This window comes from Nipponia nippon, unplaced genomic scaffold (genome assembly GCF_047370975.1).
Source record: "Nipponia nippon isolate SJK-2023a ecotype South Korea unplaced genomic scaffold, ASM4737097v1 scaffold_3, whole genome shotgun sequence".
NCBI classification, from domain to species: Eukaryota; Metazoa; Chordata; class Aves; order Pelecaniformes; family Threskiornithidae; genus Nipponia; species Nipponia nippon.
In genome coordinates, this window is record NW_028262347.1 from 53,921,326 (window position 1) to 53,946,838 (window position 25,513).

General features: G+C 41.7%; 1 protein-coding gene across 11 annotated transcripts in view; it reads left to right on the forward strand.

Moving 5' to 3' along the window:
• CNOT4 (CCR4-NOT transcription complex subunit 4) overlaps positions 1-25,513 on the forward strand; it is a 102,455-nt gene that overhangs the window by 12,746 nt on the left and 64,196 nt on the right. For 7 of the 11 annotated variants that reach the window (XM_087766161.1, XM_087766170.1, XM_087766168.1 and 4 more), the window contains exon 1: positions 4,969-5,350. The gene's annotated coding sequence lies outside the window, so the exon portion shown is untranslated. Of the gene's footprint in view, positions 1-1,888; positions 2,015-4,968; positions 5,355-25,513 lie in introns of those variants that run through there. The other 4 variants (XM_087766163.1, XM_087766164.1, XM_087766162.1 and 1 more) reach the window with 3 other exon arrangements.

A 25,513-nucleotide genomic window follows, 5' to 3' on the forward strand; every position in this document is an offset into this window, starting at 1 on the left:
CCATTGCCTTTTTCAGTAAGACTTTTCCTCATCTCTTGGAAACACACTTCAAGGTAACATTGCTACAGAGGTGCACATAGAACTGCAAACTTGAATCCTGTTACTATTCATTTCGCATTAGCCCAGCATCTTCTTCCCTCCTTCCCATTCCAACACCAGCACAGGATTTCTATGGAAAGGAGATGTAGAGTGGGAGGCAACTTATTTTATTACACACTACTGGGTTCCCTGGGAACATCCATTTCCTAGGGAAGCCCAGACTGGAGAAACAGATGGCAATGACATTCCAAAATTGAGAAAAAAAAAAAAAGAAATCTATTATAATTGGTGCTGAGTTCAGTGTAGAAATGACAAATATTTGCAATTTGTCTCTGGCAACCGAGGCACCATTATGATAAGGAACATGAGCCTTGTAAGATGCTTGATGCATAAAAAATGTTTCAAAAAAGAAAAGGAGGATAGGAAGGAGAAGTCCAAGGATTCTGTGAATGGATTGCAGCAGAGGAGCCAGAAGGCAAAAAAAGAGCTGGAAGGATGCTTGTGCCAACTTGTGTTAACTTTCACACGAGTGCCCAGATTCAGAGGAGTTTGGGACAAGGAAAACAATGTACAGGAAGATTTGCTGTAAATTGTGCAGAAGGAAGCAGACCTCTGAAGAATATTAGGACATGAAGAATATTAGGGCTCATACCACTACCTCAAGTACACCTGGAGGTTAACAAGAGTAGTGGTAGCTTCCTGGAGGTCCCCACTGCACCCTTTCCAGAAAACAGGAGTGATTTCTGCTTTCATTTGCAGATAGGTGCACTTAGTAGATAACGTGTGCTGTGCCAGAGTTATGCTGAGTAAGTAAAGATTATCACGAAAAAATTGGCTGAGGCATCCCACTAAGGTTCTCATTTTCCCCTAATAAGGCAAAAACATTAACAAAGATGCATCTCTTTCATATCTTTGGCTATAACACATTCATTTTTCACCACTGTGTTCTCTCATTTAAGAAAGAGCAGGACAAATCCCTCATCCTGTTTCCCTGAGCAGCATGGACACCTTGTCCTTCTCTCATGGATTTCAAACAAGACATGGTGAACATCTGCCACTTGCAGCAAATATTGATCCAAGTGTTTGTAAGACTCCTCCACCTGCCCTTCAATTTCCCAACAAAACCCTTCATTATTATTCCACAGTTACTCAGAACAGTCATACAGTTCCTTTCTCCAACACATTTGCCCAGTAAAAGGCATCATTAGCCAGAGAAGCAGAAAGATGTCTGGATCTCCCAGAGTGACAAAAGGAATGGACACATCATTAATGTCCTTTGCAGTCCGATGAGCAATTCTTATTTTTGTTGCAGTAAATAAGGCTAAAAAAACCTGTCATCAACTATTGTGTATCATTCTGCATTAATACCTGCGAACTTTCCATAGTAATCAATAAAGCTTTGCAGAAGCTTGAAAAAAATATTTTTTTCTATTTATGAAGCCTGACTTTCAGTCTGAAATATAGGCACACATGTTCAGCCACTGCTTTCAGCACAACTCAGGATCATGAACTTTCCAAATCTTGAAGTACACACACATAATACATATTTCCAGCACACACTAGTAGACCAGCATCAACCCAGTGAGCAGCAAGCCAACTGGATTGCTGGCAAGCACTGAGACACTAATGGTTACACATGTCCACATGCAGAGGTGCTGCTGTATTGGTTTTTTGTTGCTGAATATTCAGACTGCAGTCCATACAGATGCTTTGCAAACTTCACCATCCTGAAGTTCCAACATAATTACTCCTCATCCCAACCAGGCACGGGAATTACTCAGTCTCCACCTCCTCCTTTTCCTCCAGTATTGGTACACCACCATCATGTCTCTTTCTAATCCCTTCTCAGGACACTCCACTGTTGATCTCTGCCGCATTTCTTCCATACAGCTTGGCAGCCATTTGAAATGGTGGTAGCTTAACACTGGAGGAGTCCTGAAAACAGCTTGGTGTCACCCCAAACTGCAGAATCCCGGTAGGTTCCTATATTTGTTCTGCGAGACAGTGACTGTGGAGCATTGCCTGGGAGAATACCTTCCCATCAATGCACAACAGTGCATATGCAACGAATCACAGGGAAATGGGGGCCAAACCACAATAAATAATTCATATGGATACACATTTTTACTCTAGCTAGTACACATCGGTTATTTCTAAGAAGATGTATTCTGAAAGCTTTTCCTTGTAGATATGGAAACAATTTCTTAGGAACAGTCCTGCTCAGTTATCAGACCTATTCAAAACAAATGAAAAACAAGCATTTCTAAACGCAAATAAGGTATCAAAATGTGGCTATGTAGGACTCGTCTAATGAAAACAATTACAATAACTTAAAAGCAAGAAAATAATTAATTCAAGGACATCTTAAATCTTACAATGGCCACATGATGGCCTAGTGAATTATTCTTACCAGATTAAAGCAGAGGTGGAAGCAGGGCTATGGGTAACCTTCAGTAACATCAGCCAAAGTAATCTTTAACCATGTAGATTTTTTTCTATGTTATTATCGAATGCTGCTGAAATTTGTGTTCATGCAGGGCCCCGCAAAGGGATATGAACAGACTCTTACTAAGGGAAAGACTCCTCAATACTGGGTTAAAAGAAATCACAGAATTCACTTAATAAACAGCCTCAACTCTGACCAAGAATTGCAGCTTTTAGATATATTATTTTTAATCTTTCTTTCCGAGTCAGAGTACTTGCTTTTATTCAACAGGAAACGTTGCCAGGTATTAGGTACATCAACAATTACATTACTTATATAAGTTACTTACATAATGGGTACTTCTGGAACCTGATGCTTTATATATAGGTTGATATGAAAATGTGAAAACTATAAACTTTTTGAGAAATATATTATTTTTTATATATATATTAACCTGAATTTGATTAATATGTAGCTATATATACGAAGTATATGTTACAGTTGAATATACACGCAAAGAAACATGGAATTTCTTACATATATAGGTGTTTATATTCCATTGTATGTTTTGTTTCCACAAGAACATTGCATTTGTGTTCACATGTCAATACTACTACTGAAAACAGCATTTATTTTTATGCAGCCCTGCGTCTTGCCTACAGCCAGAAGTGGTAAAGTTAATTGATAGAGCTTTCCTGTTGTGGATATACGTATATCAATATAAAATTTAATATGCACAAGGTAACGTTAACTTGTTTCAGGAAGGAGAATAAGCTATGCCAACACAAGGCACTTTACTGTTAGTGGAACAGGCATATTGTACGAGGCTATACTAGTGTAACACTTCAATCTAAGACACAAAAGTAAAGAAGAAAAACATCATGCCGCTAAACGAAATAGTTACGCCAGTGCATTCTGTGATGAACACCTCTCTTTCCTACCAATTGCTGAAATAAGTAAAATTCTCAGGTGGGCATTGTCATGGCAAGAGTAGTAATAGCTGGTGCACTGGAGATATAACTGGTAATTAAACACCCAGGATGAGGCTGCCTGTTTGGAGAGCTAAGGATGCCGGTGCAGGAGAGCCACTGGAGAGCTATTACAGGGGTGAGTAAAAGCACGCTTTTTGTCTATTAGCTGAGGTGATGAGGTCCTTTGCGTGGCATGGGGATTACAGGAAAAAGGAAGGGGGAGTTACGGGTCCTGTGTCAACAGGCCCGTGTCCCAGGGTGTCTGTGGTAGAAAGAGGAGACAGAAGCAATGTGGTTTGTGTGAGTTTCTGACAATACAAAGACCAAAAAAAGAGAGCCGTTTTGGCAGGGGAGAGATTCTCTCCTTGAGAATTTGCAGGAAGTTGCTTCTATCAAAATTACTTCCGGCCCCTATGCATGAAAACAGAATTGCCCTGGATTTTGTAAGAGAAGAGAGAAAACCAAGAAAACACCTTTTTCTGTGCTTTTGGCCTCTGTTTCAAATGGGAAACGGACCTGGAAAATCTGTCCAGCAAAGGGGCAGCACCATGTGAGTGCCTGCTGCCGTGGGACAGCCATGCCTGGGCGCAGAGAGGCACCGCGCAGGTGAGGGAGGCTTTGGCCACCCGAAGTTGGGCCTGGCGGGACAGCAGCACAGTGGCCCGGGAACCGGGGGGACGTGGAAGGGGTCTCCAAATTTTGCAACTTCAGAAACAGGTGTCTTCTTTAGCGAAGCAATCCTGTCACGCCAGGTCCTCGTGGTTGGAGCTCATGAGGGTGGGGGGAAAAAAAAAGGGAGGAAAAAAAGGGAAAAAAGCGAAGGGAAGGGTAAGAGGGGAGGTGGCGCGGGGGTCCCCTCCCGGCGGAGGGGGCTGGCAAGCTGGGGCGATGGCGGGAGGCGGGGGCCGGGGCAGCGCAGGGGCGCAGCCCGCTCCCCCGGCCTGTGAGGGAAAGGGCGCGCCGTGAGAAACGGCTGTCCGCCTTGAATGCCGTGGGAGCCGCATCCCGTCCCGGCCTGAACGCCGTGACAGCCGCGCTGGCCGACAGGCGGTTCCTGGGAGGACATCCCCTCCCCGGACATTGCAGCCAACAACCGGCGAAGTCCGAGGGGGAGGCAGACGGGGTCGCTTCGACCTGGCGCGGGAAAAAAAACCCAAAGCAACATCAATGGGGGGAGGGGGGAATCAACCCCGTACTTTAAACCTGCGCAGGTTTCATGGCCAGCAACAGGTGGCTGAAACTGCAGCGGGTTTACGGCCGGGGACTCCCCGGAGCGGGGCGCCGGGCGGTGGGGCGGCCCTGCCTAGGGAGAAGGGTTGGGGTCCCCGGCCTTATCGGGGCGGCAGCGGTGGCGGAAGGGGAGCGGCCCCCCCCGGGCTGGCGACTTCACAGCCACCGCCTCCTCCCGCGCTGCCCGGGCCGGTGCCGCCGCCTACAAGTCCCGTCATGCCCGGCGCCGTCGCGGCCGTTGCCGTCGCGCCCCGTTCCCCCACCCCGCCGCCGTTGCTCCCCGCCCACTGTCGGCGGCGCAAGCGCAGAGGAGGCGGCGTCCAGGGCAAGTCTCCCTAATGTAAGATGGTGGCCGGGCTGGCAGCGGAGCGCCCCGAGCTCGGAGATTACCCGTCTCTCGCGTAAAGGTCGTCGGAGCAGCCGCCCAAGCGCCCGGCCGGCCGCCGCCGCCGCAGGTCCCGCCCCAGGAGCGTCGCTGCGGTTTTGTCCCCCCCCGCTTCTCCTCTCTTTCCTCGCCGCCTCTCTCCTTCCCTCCCCACCCTTCTCCTTCTCCCCTCGCCTCCTTCCCCGCACGCTCACCCACCCACCCGCCCGCCCCCGCCGGCCCGGCCGCCGCCGCCGCCGCGCCGGGCAGCGTGAGGGAGAGCCGCGCACACGCACCGCGGGCCGGGCAGGGAGGAGGAAGGTGGGTGAGTGCGAGCTGAAGGCCGGGCCGGGGAAGGAAGGAGGGAGGGAAGGAGAGGCGAGGGGGGGGGGGGGGGGAGAGAGCCGGGCCGCTCTGACTACGAGAGCGCCGAGGCTTCGCTGGGACGGTGCAGGCCTCAGCCCACCCCCCGGTGCCAGCCCCGGCGGCGGGGGGGACGCGCCGGGCCGCTGCCGTGCGCGGAGGGCACCGGGGCCGTGTGGGGAGGGCGAGGGGGCGAGCGGGCGGCTCCTCCTCGGGGGGCGCCGGAGAAGGGGGCTCCCTCCGTGCCGCTGCCCGGGGGAGGCTTTATTTATCTCTTCCTTGCCGCCGCGGCGCGGGGGAGACGCTGGGCTGGGCCGGGCCGCCGGCCGGGGGCGCGGGGGGCCGGTTCCCCCGGAGCCGCTCGCCTCTGCCGGGGGAGGCCGGCGCGGCCGGGCGCGGGGATCGCGGCGTGATTCGCTTAGGATTTGCGTGGAAATTTCCTCTCTCCCCTTCTTCCTCCTCCCCGGAGCCAGGCTCCATTTGTTCTTGTGATCTGCACTTTTTTTTTTCCTGAGAGAGAGAGGCAAACAGATGGTAAATGGCAGCCTCTTATTTTTGGTGTTATTTTGGACGGTCCGTGTAACCTCCTGAGATTTATCTGTCAGTAAAATAACCGGTACGTAACTTTCCGTCTCCTACTTGCAAAATACTAGAAGCTCTTTCCATTTTGTGCGCTAGAAGAAGCAAATGACAAGGCTGCGTACGGGCTCTCATCCTACTTCCAGCGATGGTCGTACAGCTCTACCTGCCAGGCTGAAAGTGAGCTGCCGGTGCCTTCGTCTGTACAGTAAAAGGGGAGGGAAAATACGCTAGATAATTATCTTAAAATGTTTTGTTACTGTACCTGAAAAGATTTAATTGTCCATGGCTTATATATTTGTGTCGGTATGGTAATATCAAGTATGTAGTTCATAGGAGAAGCAATTCTCTCTAGAGCATATGTTAATGTAAGCAAAACCCATCAGCTAGTTAAAGCTGTGGAAGCTGCAGATGTTAGCTTCCTCCTGCCCAAAAGTTTTAGAAGTTAATGTTGGCCAATTGCATGTTTACTGAGCCTGTACAGATTTCTAACTCACTGTGTTTTAACTGTCTGTATTTTGTTTTAGTTTTAAAATGTCTTGACTTGAACATCCCTATACTTTGACTTCATATTCTTGTAAACGTGATGACTGGCACTAACAGAAGAGAAACTCATACCAAACGATGAATATGTAGAAGAATGAAACTCCTTCTAGCCCTTTCCTCTCCCGGCTTTAAACAAAAAAAAAAAAAAGGAAAGAGAAAGAAAAAACAGGGTTATGAAGAGCAGAGAATAAAGTAGCTGTTTGGCTTGAGAGGGTGAATTAGTTTGAGATGGCCTACAGATACTCAAATACACTTATAGTTTCTTAGTATCTCTCTAATAATATAGTGAACTAGCACATGGTTTAGGATTCAGATGTGTTGTACCTTAGGCTTTTGGGATTCTGTGATAGAGTTTCCATTTCATAAACAAGACGAACACATGCAAGCGTTTAGAAATGCTTGGCAGTTGAACTTGGCTCAATTGCAAACAAAGTTCATTCTAGGGGAAAGGATTGTTTTGGAAAGGGGGAATACAATGATAAAATGATGTCTGCTTTTAACTTGAGTGTTTCTTTAGGTGCCTCTATTAGCTTTTAAAATGATGAGTCTCTTAGAGAGAAAAGGTCGTGAGTGTCTGTCAGGAATAGTGCTCTATTAATTTCTTGGTACCTTTTCTTCAGAAAGTTTAAGAACAGCTATACAGTGCCCACTAAATAGAAGGCTTGGATTAAAGAAGCCGGTGAGAGAATATACACAAGTATGTGGCTTTCTTGTTTAATTAAATATGTTCATTATAAACAGATACATGTTGTCCTTCATGGCTGTTGTTCAGGAAAGTTCGGATATTCTTTGCGAGTGAAATGTTTTGAAATTACTCTGACCGAGATCTTAAGTATGGGCCCTGAAGGCTTAACTCTGGCAACTGTTTCTCACAATTTTGCCTACCTCTTTGAAATAAATGAGGTTATTTGACATAGACGGTGTTTTGTAAGCACAGGTGACTGCTAAGTGGCTGATCACAGATTGTGTCTTAGGCCTTGGACAACTAAATTCGTTGTTCTGGTAAGATGAGGCTGATCTATAGACCTTACCACATGTTGGAAGGAAATTACTTGCTCAGCAAGACTGCTAGGCTCAAGGGTTCTTAAACTTTCACGTGGTGAATGGTGTCTTAGGTTGTACAAACCACCTTTTGTCCCACTTGCAGTTGTGTAGTGTTGCTGAGATAACTTGAGTAAGTGCATATGTGAAAGACTGCATAACTTACCTTGCTTTAATGTTCTGAATCTTTCAGCTCTTTAAGGATGTTGATGCTTTCTTTGCTTTCCAGTGTGTATCTTTCTACCTGCTTTGTCCCATTTTTATTGGATGGAAACAAAGTGAGGAGTTGGAACTCTATGAATAAACAGAATCCCCATCTCTCTGAGCCCCCCTCTTCTGGTTCTTGGAGAATAGTCCAGGAACTTATTCCTTTCAGGAGACTGGTTAGCATTTGTTAACTTTTTAACAACTGTAAACACTTATCAGACTTGGAAAATGAAGTGTACCAGCAAATGGTGTGGCATGGCTTGAGATGCTGCTCAGGCCTTCTGGTTCTTCCTGTAAGCAAATTGAGAGGGTAATATAAGTATCTAGCAGGAAACGTGAATATAACCTCTGTAAGTAAAAGCATGCATGCATTTTTGCATTAAACTATTTGGATTAGTTAGGTGCATGTTTTCTTCAAACTGGGTTTTGTTATGTTGTACCAGAAACTTTGATTATATACTTGGTTTTGTCAGATGGCATTTTTCTTGTGCGAGCTTGAAAAGGGAATCCTTATCACTTTCTTATTCCAAAATTGTATCAAAGATTCTACTAATGTAGTGAACATTCAGAATACATGCTGTTTATTTCTGCCTAGCTGTTATTAGACTGGCTACACCAGCTTAAAGGAAAGAATTAGTGTTTAAACTAATGATTTCCACATAGTACTAAGATCAAGTAGGTTTTGTGGTGGTTTTTTTTTTTTTTTTCCTTCCCCTTGGCTGTTCTGGGAACATGACAACTCCAAGGTATTTCTTGTAAGAGTCTATCATTTAAATGGAGCTTACGAGTGTTTTCTAAACACATGTACAAAATAATGCATTCATAAACTGTTATGCACATGCTTTAAGAATTTGGGGAAGCCTGCATCCAAAACCATCAGGAGAATGCAGGCCGAGAGAATGACATTTCTTCTTGTCCCTTTCTGTGTACCCTGAAAGCTATGTACTGCGTTTTTATTCTGGAACAGAAGATGTTAGTGTTAATTTCATAATGATTAATCAATCATTTGTGTATTTTTATTAGGTACTTCATCAGTTGCTGGTTTTCAAACTGGGGAAAGGTGGGTTGGGGTCAGCATAAGGGGGATTTTTTTGTCTTTTAGTCACCGAGTTAAAAATAAAGGTGGATGTAGAGATCAAGCAAACATGCTACTGAACTTGGTGGAAAGGGAGCTTAGCTCTTGGCTGATGCTTGTGCTCTGAGCAGTGCTGTCTGCTTTTGATCAGGTTCTGTTTTTTTGCAAGGGAAGAAGGGAAAACTTCAGCTGTCTGTGAGTGGCTTTCTAACATACTGTGATCCCGGCATCGCTTTCTTCTGTCTTGCTGCTGTCTTGAGAAGAATAGATGCCTAATATGAAGTGGGTTCCAACTGTCTGCCATATCTGATATAAAGTAACTGTACTTCTACATGTCTTGCTTGTGAGACGGAGGGTCCCCTGTTGTAGCGCAGATCCTTGGACTGTCCCCTTCTGGGCTTTGTGTGTTTTACCTGTCACAGCTTAGCAGCCCTTGATTGCTGGAAGGTAACATTGCAATATCTTCTATTTGACTGGAAGTATTAATTATTAGCGCTAGAAATTTGGGGTGGTGTTTTTGTTTTGTTTTTCTTTTTCAAAAGAGATGAAGTGGATAGAGAAAGAAACTGTAAAAATGACAGCGCACTTCCCTTTCTTGACTTTGAACTTCTTCTAATGAATTATTCAAATTGTGAAGAGAATCACAGGAGCTTTGTAGGAATGACCGAAAACTGTGATGGGAATAAGTGAGAGTGTACTATGGTTTTCAAGTAGTGCTTCATCCCTGGTTTTACTTTGGCACATTTTTAGGCCTTGTTTGTGGTGGACTGCAACCTAATCTTCTGTTTTGGACTACTGAGCTCTAATCTCTTCCTGGCTTAACAGAAGGGGCATTTATTTTTCCCAGTGTGGGTGTTCTTAAATGGTTTCTTCCATGTAAGATTTGATACAGGAAAGTAGTAACTAAAAGGGTAGCAATCTCGCTCATTGTAGGACAAAATACACCGCATAAGAAGACTCACTACCAGTTTCCCAGCTTAATGCAGTGGAAAAGTGAGAAACTGGGCAATTTGTTTCAGGAATGCTGAATTCAACAGATGAGATTTATTTGAAAGCAGGCTACATGTTGTGTTTGGGTTTAAAGTTTCCATCACCAGTGTAGATTTAATGTGAGTCCTGTTTGAATGGTGTATATTAATTTCAAATTGCAAGATCCATGGGCTAAGACACCTAGAGTGTGAAATACTGTACTTGCAGGTGGAATAATTTTATTACTTCTAAACCCATCTCCTATTACATGTTACAATAACTTGCTATCTTAAAAAAAAATCTAACAGAAATTGAGTGCAGGAATGGGAGAAAGTAATTTGGTTATATTTATATGTGCTTTGGAACTGCCTACCTGAGGGAGTTTAAGTGATAGAAGTTCTGATGAAGGTAATGTCCCAGATAGGTAGGCATGTGGTGGCTGTTATTCAGAGTTTCTGTTTTGCAATATAGCCTAGAAATTTAGATAAATGGGATGGGGAAAGAAGTACGTAGCAGTAATCAGTAGATGTGTGGAGAAAGTGTTCAGCTACCTTTTTTTCTTTCTCTACCTTCTCTCCAAATATAATGAATGAAGATAGGTATATGTAGCTAGAGCTGTGCCTGTCAGTTAAAGACCTAAAGCTTCTCTGTGATCTGTAGAAGTTACCTTGGGCTCTTGGATGTTGCAAAAATGGAAACTATTCCCTCTCTTTGAATAGCTACTGCTTCATTACATGTGACTTCTTCCTTTTTTTATTGAATGAAATCTAGAATTAGTCTTCAGTACCTCATTCATAAAAAGTGTCCGCTGAGAGCTCCTAAACTAGCACAAAATATGCCAAAACTTGCTAGGTCAAAATTAGTGTTTATAGGTCAACTTGCCCAATAGTTAATTTGAATGCGTTTCCCCCAATCAGTGTGAACTGTAGAGGCCCCTAAACTGCTGGAGTTATGTTAAAAGCACTGGTCTGAGTGAGAGAGGCCCAGTAGCATTAATCCAATTTGTCTAGTGACTTAATCTTACTGCCATTTATCATATAACTGCTGTTCCTCTGAAGGAGCCTGCTTGCATGTGCTTCTGTTGGTTGGTTAGCAAGTTGAATCCCTTTTCCTAAGAAGGTAAGCTTTCCTTTTACGACACTTCATCCTAGGTTAAGCATCAAGGAAATTATAGCTGAGGAACCATGTTTGAGAAATTATAGCTTCTTGCTATCTTTGAAAGCTTCTTTGCTAATCCTTTCATTTAGTAAAACATATATTTAACATATTAATGTTGTGGTTTCACAGCTAGTGGCAAACTGGTTCTAGAACATCAGGTGGTAAGTCTGAAACTAGAGGATGATCACTGGTTTTCTTTTACATAACTGTTAGTGTATGTTGAAAATATGGAAGAACAGCTGGGGAGTTTAAGGAAATACCAGCTCTTACACTCATCAAGCTGTCTTCTACACATGGGTAGTGTCATCTTCTGGCTGGATTACAGTTTCATTTTTATCTTGAATAGTAGTTACGATTGTAAGCATGCTTCAAGGTAGGTCCATTCTCATGTTTTCACCAGTGTAGTGGCTTCCTGCTCTAATTGAGCCCTTTTAGAGCCATTAATTTCTTTTGCTCATGGTCTCATTCCAATTTAACCTTGAGGCTTGTGATTCCTTGGGGGTGGGGCAGTGTCATACCTTGTATGAGAACTATTGCTCTGGTTACTGCTATATAAGTACATAGCACAGTGAAACTTGGTAAGAACCAGCTGCATTGTGTGACCATATGACTCTGACAGGGTTAAGAAAACACCATACCTCAGGCAGAAACTGCTTAGAAGTGGTTCTGTACAACAGTATCTTTTTCTGGGAAACCAGCTAACTGCTTTCAAGTTCAGTGACCAAAAGGAGAACATCATACAGCCATCTTCATATGGAAGCCTGCAGTGGCATGGCTTTTACTTTTTGAGCTTAGGTATATAGAGTATAATTAAAGTGAAGAATCAGAAAACAGGCACTTAAAAGTAAAATGCTTATTCTGTCTCTACTGATAATTAATACAAGTTATCGTGAGTCTCTTTAAGTTCTTTGCACATATATAAATTAGACTATTGAGTAGAGGTGAAGCAAAATTTGTTTTCAAACAACTGTAATTTGGTAGGATGAGGTGAGAGAGGCAGGCTCCTTTTGGCACTTGCAGTGCTGTAGTCATCCATGCTTAATAAATGAGCCACTTACTGACTGAGAGGAGCAACCAGCTGCTGTTTCTGCTGTATTCGGTGTGTGCCAACTCTGGAAGCATGGTGAAGGTAACTTCCAGAGAGGTGCAGTGCAGCATCTTTTGACAGTACCATTTTTTTCTAAGACTTATAATGGACTCAGGAAAGACCCTAGCATATGGAAGTACAAGAAAGGAGGTGGACTTGGGGGTCACTCTGGTTTTTTGTTTGGGTTTTTTTTTTTTTATAGATATAAAGCCAGATATTAGGAAGCATCCCCTCAAACAGAGCTGACATCAGCATAAATGTTTCTGAAGCCTCCTTAATATTGTCTTCATTTTGTATATTTTTTTCTTCTGTTTTTAAAGAAACTTAAATCTAATAGCCAGTTCTTCATTCTCTTAAGGCAGTTATTTGAATTTCATACGGGTTCTGGTTAGTTTGTGTCTCACATGGGCTTGGGCTTTTCCAAAGGAACTGCATTCAGCTGCTCTTCTTCAGTAAAAACTCAGAACTATCTCTGTTAGTATTAAAAAGTCACAGCATTTAAAAGATGTGCTGGGCAAGTGCATTTGTAGTCAACTTGAACTTCTGTGCTTTTTATAGCATATATTTGTCATAGTCTGACAGATTATTTGTTTGGGATTTAATTCAGTGCTTTGTGTATAGCTTAACTGTCCTTAACTTCACCTACCTGAGTTAATGCAGCTCCATATAGTTGAGGTAGCAAGGAAGGAAGAAGGAATTTATCTGAAACCAGTACTACACATCCTACTTAAGTTTGTGGAAGCCGATGCTCTGCTTTTGAGTATTTTACTAGATTGTTTCTTTTTAGAACACTGAATTAGTTTTCTCTTTCTGCCCAGCCTTTTTAGAAAATGATCTGGAAAACTATTTCCCCAAGTTACTTCTTAATGCTCTCCCTTTCCTTTTTTCTTTTTTTTCTTTTAAGACAATTGCTTTGTATGTGACTGTCTCTAGAATTTGTTTACTGCTGCATATAGGTTATCTTCAAGCAGTTACACGTTCTGTTCCCCATTGAGATAAAGGTACTTCCCTGAATTCAGGTCCTGATCTTTCTCAACTTTGTTGTTTAGTAACAAATACGTATTTCCCTGAAAAGCAGAAGCAGAAGATTGTAGCTTGTCTACCTGTGGAAATTGGGATTTATGATGTGAGTGAATATTGCACAAAACAATTACCTTTCTGGATTTCTAGCAGGTATGTGGAGTGAGATAAAGTTTCTTCCATCCTCTGAAGTTTTCCTGTGCTTCTAGGTTAAATATTTGAACTCTGGTTTGCTTTTTGGAAGAAAACTCAATTTTTTGCAAATACAAAGCATATGTCTACAGTAATGCTGCAACTTATTTTGACCAGTTTTAGACTTGAATATGTGTAAGTGGTTATACCTTCTTGTTGTTAATTTGTGAATCCTTAAAACTTTCTAGTTTTTATCCCATTGGGGAACGTAAGCTTCACTTGAAGGCAGTGATGCAAGATTCTTATTTGGAGTCTTCAAACTCCTGTGTTTTGGTATGATAAATATCAACTTTTGAATAATTTAAGGTCATCCCTAATTTCTGCCCCAAAGGAATGGCGTTTAGTTCCTTGTAATGTAACTTTTACCCTTGGGACAGTCTTGTGGTTGTAGTTTCCACCTTTATCTTAATTTGCTTAGATTTTTAGAATTTCTTATCCTTATTTCTGTCTAATAAAAGTGAAGCATAATCAATAATTTGAGAGTTGTTGCCTAAAATACTTAGGCTTGTAGATCTGAGCTTTGCTTTGTAGTGATTTTTGTTACGATGGCAATCTTGTAGGCTAAAGAATACTGAATTCTGAATACTGAGGACGTGGTATAGTGGTGGACTTGGTAGTGATACGTTAACGGTTGGACTTGATGATCTTAAGGGTCTTTTCCAACCTTAATGATTCTATGATTCTATGAATTAAGTGTAATCTTCCACCTTCTGAAAGGTATATTCTATAAAAAACTACAATGTATGCTGAAGTAGTAGAAAGGTTGGGAATGGAGTGGCTACTTCTGAATTGAATTTCACCCTGCAGTTCCTAATATTTCTCCTTCTTGTCCCAGCAGTGTCTTCAGGGTGTGTAAGATTCTGAAGTACAACCCAGAAAAAAGTGAGCATGGGGGAGAGATTTAGGGGTTTTTTGTTGTTCTGTTTTCCAATTCTACGTGTTTAGAGTGGTGGGGTTTTTTAGGTGTTTTTTTTGTTGTTCTTTTTCCCCACAAAGTAAAATTCTAAGTATTCTCTTTAATAATCCCAAAGTGTGATTGAGTGTGACTGTGACATGGTAGACATTTGTACTGTTTTCTGTTGGCTCGGATGTCAGTGAATCTTTTTGAAGGAGCATCCTACTCTTGTCTGTCCCAAGTGGATGACGTCCTAAGGATAGTATTCTTATTTTCCGTACTTAAACTGAACTCTGAGTCAGTTTTTCTTCAGCCGATATAACTGATAGATCATTAGGTTTATTTGATATTGCATTTTAATTAGATATACTTTGTTTTATCCAACTGTTTTCTAAATTGCTAAAAGAGATACTTTATTGTCTTATGTGTTACAGAATTCCAGATTTTAGAGAAGCTTCACCCTTTGCCATTTTCAGCATAAAGCAAGTAGTAAGCCAGAGACCTAATTTCCACCTACTTCCTGATAGTGCCACAAATTTGGACATAGGTTGTGTGCTATATTTGCAATCAACTTTACCCTCCAGATATACATCAAGAAAGCTGAAATGCTTCACTCTTATTTTTTCCATCAGGCTATTCAGTTGCTAGCCACAGGGGCTAATGTTTTAGTTGCTTGTGCACTCTTGAAAAATTCTAAGTGTAAGTACCTCCGTGTAGATGTTATGTCCCTTTAAAGTAGAAATGGGCTTGTATATATTAAACTTCTATCACAACTTTACGGTTCCACTGTACTACGTGGATTTACACACTAAGACTATTATGTGCAATGACAGTCTTTATGCCAGTGAATTGTTTTAATAAAACCTAAATTTTTGCACCTAATATTACAAATGTAGGCTTGGTTCTGTGGTTCAAGCACATTCTGTAACTTTGTTAGAGTCAATAGATCTGTTCCTTTGGGTAAAGTTTACTATTTAAATGTTTGTAGGATCAAGGCCTTAATTTCTAGTGTTTTGTTCTTCTGCCTTGAGCACTGCCTGAATTCAATTACGTTCTAATGCATTGTTGTGTTGCCTTAGGTTTAAAATGGAAAGTACAGGCAAGTTCATAGAATCACAGAATGGTTTGGATTGGAAGGGACCTTAAAGATCATCTAGTCCAACGCCCCCTGCCATGGGCAGGGATACCTTCCGCTAGATCAGGTTTCTCAAAGCCTTATCGGACCTGGCCTTGAACACTTCCAGGGATGGGGCATCCACAACTTCTCTGGGCAACCTGTTCCAGTGCCTTACCACCCTCGTAGTAAAGAATTTCTTCCTAATATCCAATCTAAACCTACCCTCTTTCAGTTTTAAACAGTTATCCCTCGTCCTATCACTACACTCCCTGATAAAGAGGCCCTCCCCATCTTTCCTGTAGGCTCCTTTTAAGTACTGGAAGTCTGCTATAAGGTCTCCCTGGAGCCTTCTCTTCTCTAGGCTAAACAACCCCAACTCTCTCAGCCTGTCTTCATAGGGGAGGTGCTCCAGCCCCTTGATCATCTTCATGGCCCTCCTCTGGACCTACTTGAGCAGTTCCATGTCTGTCTTATGCTGGGGGCCCCACTTAGTTACTCAACTAATATTCTGTCTCCAAATTGTTAAGTGTTCATTCACCTGTGGCTTAAATTGACTTGGCTGCTCCTCTGTGGTGAGAGGCAAGCGTTGTAACTTTTTGCAAAAGTCAAGTTTGCTTTCTTTCACTCTCTTGTGGCTGTAAAGGTATTAAGAGTGTGAATGGCTAAGAGTGAATCTGGGGGCAGTGACTGTGCTGTTTCCCAAGTTTTAGGACGAGGTTGAAGAGACTGACCAAATCCTTCTCCTGCTGTGTGATTCTTGGTAGCTTCTCAAGGATTCTGAATATTTTTTTTAAGCAGGTGCAAGGATTCAATTTATTTGTAGGGATTTCTTTTTTTTTAAAAAGAAGTTGGATGAAGAGTACAGACCTTTGATATATTTGGTCCTTTTCAGCGAGGAATGAAAGAAAGGATGTGGGTTTTCCAGAGAGAGATGGAGGTCTGTAGCGAAGATTCCTTTTCTTCTGTTAGGGAAGCATCACTGCTTCTTCAAGTATCTGTAGCACACCCCCAACCCCATGCCACCTTTCTTTTGAGAAAAAAGGGCTGGCACACATCTCAAGTACTGCTAGGAGGTCTGAAGTAAATCTTTGGATGCATCTCTTCTCCTTCACTCCTTCCCCTCCTGTCTCTGGGATTTACTGACTGACTAGTCATGACATGGATTTTCCAGTAGTTAAGAATTCCTCATGTTACTTGCTTCACCAAAGAGTGTGTGTGTCTGAAGAGCTGATACTGTCCTGAAATATCTTTCCTTTAGCCTGATAAGTAACTTTGTAGGACTGCATGGAGGATTGGGAAAACTGATAAAGGAACTCTTGCGTGTAACTGTCAGTAGGGCACTATACCTTACCAGAAATTTACTTCAGATGCTGGAGTGCTTGTGGCTTATTTATTGTCTTTCACTTTTTTATAACAACCTAGTGGTTTAGACAGCAGCCCTAGTGATGTACTCTTATTCTCCTTCCTGATATATTTCTGATCTACATACTTTGAGGTTCCTCCCACCCCCCTTCAGTTCTGGGCATCTTTACTTCCTATGTATCCAAGTGTGTGTGTATATATAAGCCTGTAGAACTTCTGCTCTACTCAGCAGAACTGTCATTCAACTGTGTGGTTTTTTAGAAGTTCTTCCATAACTCTAATTCTAGTTTAGAAACAGAGCTACAGGCTGAACAGGAGATGCTCTCTCTTTAGTATGTCCTAGAGAGGGATTATAGTGAGCCTAGAAAGGCAGCGTACAAGTAATTTCAGCTTGTACTAGAACAGTTTTTAGTATGAGGTCTTAGCTCCTGCAGTTCTATCTGGGGAAGTGCAGGGATGAAGATCAAAAGCCACTCTGAATCAACTTTACATTGTAATGGAAGACTTCAAGTCTAGCAGATGCATATGAGAAGTAAGAGTTTGCTAAAATTCTATCGGTTATTAGGGAAATGGGTCTTCAGCCTGCAGAAGAGAAGGTCTTGGGAAGCGGGGGGAACTAATAGTAATCTTCTGGTACCTATGGGCAGGCTATTGAGAATACTGAGCCAGGCTCTTTATAGCTGTGTGTGGAAGGCAGGAATGACACAGCATGCATGCATTAAAATAACTGCATTTAAGAACATGTTTCACCATGGAGTGGGACAATCATTGGGACAGGTGAAAGAGATTCTGCAGTGTCCATCCTTGGATGTTTTGATGCCCAACTGGATAAAGCCCTGAGTAATCTAGACTGATCTTGCTGACCTTGCTTTGAGCAGGAGGTTGAGTAGAGAACCCTAGAGATCCTTTCCAACTGGAATCATTCTATGATTCTGTAGCAAAAAATGTAAAAATCCTCTATGTTAGAGCTTGAAACTAAGTATCAGTAATGGGCCTGTATTAAAAGCCTTAATGTAGATAGTGTGGCTTCAGTGGAAATGCAAGAAGGTTTTTAAACTTAAAGGTACTCTTTGATGTAAACACTGAAGCTTACAGATGTAATACTGTAGACTGTAGACTGCTGAATCTCTTGCACTGTCAAAGGATGTGTGTTTGTTTTCTTAAAGTTTGAGCTGGTTGCTTAAAAATTCAGTGATGAAATTCTCAGAAGTGAAAGAACTTTTCCATACACTGTCCATGGTACTGCAGGTGCAGATGTTGCCCTTCCACAGCGGTAGTCAGTCTGAGAATGTGTTGGAATAAAAGTGGTTTAGTATTGGAACTGGGGTAGGTTGTATGTGTGATGGGTTTTTTTGTGGGTGTTTTTCCTTCCTCTCTCTCCTGTAAGGTTTTTCTTTTCATTTGTCCTTCGGGCTAGATACTTCTGTTCAAAACCTCAAGAACAGTAACAACGCTGTATGTGGCTAAATGTTCGTTCCTCTAGCTGCATCTCTGCGAAAAGCAGGAGAAACAGACTTTGCTTCTGTTGGCTGTAGTAGATAATTCAGAATAATTTCTGCAACTTGTAACTGCAAGTACGCTATAATTTGTCTTATGGCAGAACTTAATCTCGATTTTCTGCTTAAACTAAGACCTTTAGGTAGCTTCCTAGTGATCAGCAGGATTATGAATAGAGTCCCAAATGAAAGATAAAATTAGGTGTTGAACAGTGTTATGGTGGTTCATAGCTTCTGCAGTGTCCCCTGGGAGAATGCAGACAATGAAGGAAGTCTGGTCCTAGCACCCAAAACTTATTTTCTTCATCTTTGCACTGTACCTATGGATAGTGTCCTTTACACTGGTTATTGTAGATTTTGCAGGTATTCTTTTTCAAGCTTGGGAATTGTGGTTGGGTAATTAGAAAAGTGTTTTCAAACTAACCGTTTGTGGTGATATTGCTGTTAGATGAAAGCTGAAGGATGCATAATTTTTCAGTACCTTAGTACTTGTATTTCCTTTAAAAAGAAAACGCTGGACAAAATTCTCACTCTTTTGACTCTTCTATACTAAGACTTGTGATGGTTTAATGGCACTTGCAAACTAAAACTAGTAGGGACTGATGAACTAATATCGGTGTTTGTAAACTATCCAATACCTTTATAGAATGCTGTAAAGAAAGAGTGTGTTTGAGAGAGCTTTTTGTGTCCAGCAATATTGTTCAGCTCTTTGTCAGTCAAACAAGTTTAGCAGGAGTAATATAAATAATCATAAAAGTGTACCTTAATTCTGGCCTGGAGGAATGCAAAGGTAGTTCAGATTGACCTTTTTTGGCTTCTCCCCACAACTGGTAACTTAGCGTGGTATGGGCAAACTGGGGTACTGTGGGTACTGGAGACCTGGACTCTAGCTGACAGCTGTAATAAGTAGTTCACATGTCATGGTCACCACTAACCCTGAACTAGATCTAGGTGCCAGCTAAAAGGTCAGAGTTCTAAAATATTCAGTGACTACTGGAGAAGTAGTGCTCTGCAAACAACATAATTTTGGCATTCTGTTCTAAGAGCAGCAGAGATGATGGACAGGCTCTTCACCTAAATGTATAATTTTTTTTCTCCCCCCCCCCCCCCCCCCCCCAATGTTGAACATAACAGTATAACAGTACCTTTTCTGTTGTTGTGGGTTGTTGCAGTTTGCCTTCTATATAACTTATCAGTGAATTACATTTGGTACTTTGACTGTTGCCAGATATATTGAAAATAAAAGTAAAATAATATTGCCTTTCTCCATTTTAAAAATGCAAGCGTAACGTTTATCTTGAGTAAGATTTTTGAAGGGTAGGGGGGAAAGCTACTTATGCCATATAAGCAATTCTGCATCATAGTCCTTTTATAGATAATTAGTACAAGAGAACCATTCTGAAAGACAAAATGCCTTTTAAAGGTTGAAAAAAGTTGATAAGCAAACCCCATGTGTTTTGTGGAGAGCAGTAAACTCCTAAGCTTTTTTTCAGTTTAACTTGTGTCATTCAATATATTTTTCTGCGCAAAGCGTGTTGTGATAACAAATTCTAGCAGTACATGACTGTAGTTTTTCCTAAATACTTGGCGTTATTTACATACCCCTATATAATGGATTTTGCCACCTGTACCCCAATTTTGTGTTGAACTGTCAGAAAAGACTAAATGCAAGATTTATAAACGTGTTTAAATAGGAAACAGATGTAGTTGAGATGTTCAGCAACCATAATGCAGCACACATGACACCGTGCGATGACTGTGTAATAGGTACTTCAGGGATTTTTTTGATCCCTTTTAAATTGATGCAAGATGCTTATTTTACTGCTCAGATATAGTATGCTGAAGGCTCTATTTTTCTCCTTCTACCTTGTCTGAAAAGACTTTGGTATAGTGGGTAACTTCTGATGTATTTTGGTCTCAGAGTATCTTGAAGACCTCTTCTACCCCTCCCACCCCCCAAGTATAGCTGTTGGTTTCCTCTGCTATGCCATAGTTGATCTTAATCAATTTACTTCCAAAATGACTACACTTCTCCTCTTGCTGTTCACTGAGAATAGCAAGGTAAATGACTATTAACTTTAATTCTTATTCACACGCTAAGAACAATTTTTGAATTAATTTAACAAACTTCTCTTGAATTCTGATGAAAATTTGGGACATCAGAACTTGGGATCAAGTGCTGAATATATTAAAGAGCCTATTTATAACTTATATCAGTCAATAATTACTGAATTTTGGAAGTGTCAGATTTTGTCATCCTGTCTCTCTGTGCAAGGTGGGGGATGGAGAGGTAGTGTCTTGTTGGATGCAGAGATAGTATCTTGTGTTAGACCAGTTATGTGTTGTTCTAATAAAAGATACAGTCTCAGCCTACAAACCCCGTGGCTGCTTTGGAGTAGGATGAATGCAGGAGTGTATGCCAAGCACAAGGATGTGGCTTCTCCATCTTTGGCAGCCTCAGGACTCTGCAGAGGTGTGTGGTGCTAGAAGGAAGACAAGTTTTCTTTCCCTCCATGCTTGCTCTCATCTTCTCTTGTGGCCATCCTTGATCTGTGTCCTGCCGTTTAAGAAAAGCTGCTGTGGGCATGTGCTTTGTCTTTGGCATTGATACCTCTGTTCAGGTATAACAAAATGACTTGTGACTTTGTGTCGAAAACCTTAATTCTGTGTAGTGATATCTTATGCTATTTTATATGCTGTCTATTATTATTAAGCTAGAGAGAATATTCTGTGTGCTCTAGCATTCTTAGTCTTATGCATAGCTGTGTGTTTTAAGGAATTAATAAACTGTGTGGCTGTAAATGTCCCTTTAAAAGTGTTTAGAGCAGTTTTCAGGCTTTCATTGAAACTATTTTCATAGTTTCATAATGGAGTTTTCATTGAAAGATTATTTCTGGGAAGTAGTACTTTACCTTGGGACTCCTTGCAGGGGAGAAATAATGTGAATTCTGCATGTGGTCACTTTGGAGCTCTTGCCTTGCAGAGAAGGCAGCTGCTGTAATCTGTAACCTTGTGGAATGGGGTAGTGGGAAGCACGTCCCTGCTACTGACGTCACCAGGCTTTCTTCCTTCAGGGAGAGGATGTTACTTTTCTGTTACTCTCTGACTTTGGATTTCTTCTCTGCACTACCTACTCCACCCAACGAGCATTTCCTTCCAGAGGGTCTGGGAATTGAGCTGCTGACATTCCAGCAGCAGCAGCAATACTTCATCCTTTTCCAAAGGTTCGCTATTTGTATGAGAGCTGTGAATTTATCGGGCTGACGTTCTAGAGTAAACTTGGGAACGATGATGTAGTTGAGACGTGCATGCATAACCAAGTTTTAATAAACAGAATGGAAAAAAATGGGGGGGTGGAGGAGAAAACCCACAAAAGCAAATGTGCCATTTATTCACTGTGACTCTTCATTGTTAGCTAACTATTGCCATGTTAATGCTTTTTATGGGCAATCTGAACTCCCGTGTCTTTCTATGTGCATTATGTTATCAACTAAAACTCTTGATAACATCTGATTTACCTATCTGCATGCACAATACCGATCACAAGCCTTTTCTATTACAGTAGCTAAGGAGAAAACACTAACCTGCTTTTCAAAGACAAATGTCATTTCTTAAAAAGCAGATAAAATCTGTCTGTTATTTTATTGAGTCAGAGGAGCAAAGATACTTACTGTATGTGGTGTTGTGGTCCGTACAGATTATTTTACACCTTCTTTGTTATTGTACAGATCTGGCCCTTATGCAGATGGGTATTAAAAAACCTGGAATGTGTAGCCTGTTCCCTGTGAGGTGGCTACAGCACTTGTCAGGAAGCAGGTAACCTGGTGTTGTGGTTTAACCCTGCAGGCAGCTAAACACCACACAGCTGTTCGCTCACTCCTGCAGTGGGATGGGGGAGAGAATTGGAAAAAAGGTAGAACTCGTGGGTTGAGATAAAGACAATTTAATAGGACAGGAAGGGAAAATAATATAATGATAAAAGTGTATACAAAACGGGTGATACACAGTGCAATTGCTCACCACCTGCTGACTGATGCCCAGCCAGTTCCTGAGCTGTAGCCCTGTCCCCTAGCCAACCTCCCCAGTTTATTGTTCAGCATGATGTTATATGGTATGGAATAGCCCTTTGGCCAGTTTGGGTCAGCTGTCCTGGCTGTGTCCCCTCCCAGCTTCTTGTTCACCTCCAGCCTCCTCACTGGCAAGGCAGTATGAGCAGTTGAAAAGTCCTTGACTTAGTGTAAGCACTGCTCATCAACAACTAAAACATCAGTGTGTTATCAACATTATTCTCTTCCTAAATCCAAAACACAGCTACTAGGAAGAAAATTAACTCTGTGCCAGCTGAAACTAGGACACCCTGAAATAATATGATACACCACCCCCTCCCCCCCCCCCCCCCCCCCCCCGCCAAGTCTCTAGGAAAGATGCTTCTATAATTATGCTGTTTACTAGAGAAATGTTAAGAAGTATCTTTTTAAAACCCAGGGAGCAAGACTTTGGTGTGGTGACTTAGTATTATTTTGAAAGTGGACATTTCTATTAGAGTCAGTGAAACCACTCCACTCTGAGGTAGGAACGCTAATAAGGGTTTTCTGGTTGCTCTTTAAAACGCTTAATTACTATTCAGCACCTTGCAGATGAAGACAAAACCATGCTTTATAGTTTCTATTATAGGTTCGTAATCACCTGCTAGCCCACACAGAAGTGGCAGTGCAATATGACCCATTGTTTTATTTTCTTATTTCTGCACACACATTTCAAATGGAGCTTCTGTGGTTTTAAGACTAATTTTGGAAGACTTTTTCTCATCAAATTAAGCTTCATGCTTAACTTTTCTCCTAAAGCAAATATAGCATGTCAGATACCAGCTAGTGCTGTCTGTCCTGTAGTTAATACGCACAGTAAGCATAAATGTATAAAGCACACATTTGTATTTCATTCTGGTTCATTATTACTCAGCCTCCTGATGCCAAGACCCTAGAAATTCTGAACACTGAAACAATAGGCTGAGTGTGTTATTTTTCTTGTTGAATGCAACTGCTGAGCTGATTTAGGTTTATTTGCATATTAATATTTCAAATACCTTGATTAGCGGGGGTATGTGGCTGTTTATAATAGCCATGTATGCTAGCCATTTTCCCTTTTAAAATTGGATTTGCAAATGATTTTTCTGTAAACTAGAAATGTCAGTTGTTTTTTTTTTTTTGACGATCAGTTTTAGGATATGTGCAAGTAACACTGTAGTTATGTCCAAGGCTCAAATATCGTAAAGCTTACTAAGTGGAATGTCATAATGAAAAGAGAATGACGTTGTCAGAAGAGTAGTCATAAATGGTTGAGCTCTTAAAACTGAAGAGCAAGAGTCAGTAACAACACATCTCAAATACGTGATTGTAGCAAGGGAAAAGGATGTTGTTCTGATGCTTGCTGGGTTTTCTTCTCAGTTGTCTTTTACACGAGTTTGGACACATTGAACATCTCTGTCTTAAGGAGCTGCTGTACTTGGCCTGGGCAGCTAAAAGAATAAAGAAAAGTAAAGCCACTTCTTGGTTCTATCTCACCTGAATCCAGGAATTACTGTCCGTATATGTGTGATAGATTATATGGCTGCTTTTAGTGTGAGGCTTGTTTGAAATATATTGCTCATTCAGATTGCTGTTCAGTGCTAATGACTTTCAGAATAAAGCACCTGATACAATTTTTTTTTTTTTTTAAAGAAATCCGTGCAGCTTGTAACTTTATTTCGTGATGGCCTGCTTTATGTTTTTGTATGGGTTCAGCTTGTCTGGAAGGAATGCTAGCAGAGCCTCCCTGAGCCTATTGAGGCCTCTCTTCCGTGGCCAGTGTCTTGAAAGAGAAAGGAGCGTTGTGCTCAAAGGCTTATGATGCATTGCCATACTGATTGAGAAACTAAGATGTTCTTCCTGCATTTAATCTTCTAGACCTACTACTTTGAGACCTCTCTTCAATCTCTGTTTCTGACTTTTTATCTAGAGAGGACCATGATGCTTCTAGCACTGTTTCGCACTGAGGACTTTGGTGATTGTCACTGTGCTGGCCATGCAGAGTCTGACACTGGAACAGATCACAATAAACAAAGCTTTTTAGTTGTCTCTGAGAGTGGAGAAACTTGGAGCCAATATAAGGGTACAGTCCAAAAAATTCCTTTCCTAATTTGAGACACTAACATCTCTGCCCCCAAACAAAAAACCCTCGCACTGTTACTACTGGAAGACAGCTGTGTTTCTTCTTATGCTTCTTCCCATAGGGTGAAAAAGGGCAGTGATAATCAAGCCAAGGATTTTCAGAGGGAGATACAGCTTTTCAGACAAGACACGATGGCGTGCTAGGTTTTTGGTTTGTGGGTGGGTGGTTTTTGGTTCCCCCCCTTGCTTCTTTGATGCTTCCACAGTCTTTAATCATATTAGCTTGGATGGTGTGAAACCTTAATGCAGTAAACTACTTTCTGCAAGGGCAAGGATCTCAACTTCTAGGGAAGGTTACAAGGCAAACTCATTCAGCTTAATCTGTAGAAAGGTAAGAAATATTTTACAAGTGCAGTCAGATTTTACTGAGATCTAAACATTAAGCCTCCTAAGTCTATTTGCATCAGTCTCTAATACAATTAAGGAATGAGTTACAGGTTTTCCAGGAATGGAACATACTTGCTAATATATTGTGAAAGTTGACTCTGGATATAAGGGCTGTGGCACCTGGCATTGGTATGAGATTTCTGTTGTAGTTTCAAACATTAATTGCTTCAATAGCAGCCTAGTCATTCAGCGACCATAGAGAATGTTCTCCTTACAAGCAAATGTTTTTCCTCCTTTGCTCTTTAAATCTTGTGTAGCCCTATCTCAAGGAAAACCCATGGTGTTTTCTTGTGATTTGGAGTGTTACTATAGTCATCTCAGCCTTGTTGTTAGCACCAGCCCTCTGAATTCTCCTTCTGCAAGACAGGGTCTGTAGACATAACGTATGATGTCTCCTTTATGTCTAATGCAATGGTTGAGCACAATGGACCTTGTTTAGAAGTGACTGATTCTTCTGTAAAACAAACTGTGCAAACAGCCTACAACTCAGGGTAATATGCCTGACTTGCAAGGTTTAATGTTGCTGTTTCACAGTATAGGTGCATTGTGGGAAGGCAAGGAAAAGACCTCACCTTGATGCAAGGTGCCATTTAGCTGGTGGGGCTAACTGCAGCCTCTTAAATGTTAAAACAAAATTCTGGTATACTGACTTCCCTTGTTGGAGAAATTCTGTGATACTTCTCTACAGGATTTTCTTGTAAATGAAAAGTTTTGAAACACATTGAATTAGTTCTTAGAGTTGTGGTTCTGGGCTGTGATTGGTGTTTTTTCTTCCCAAGGAAGT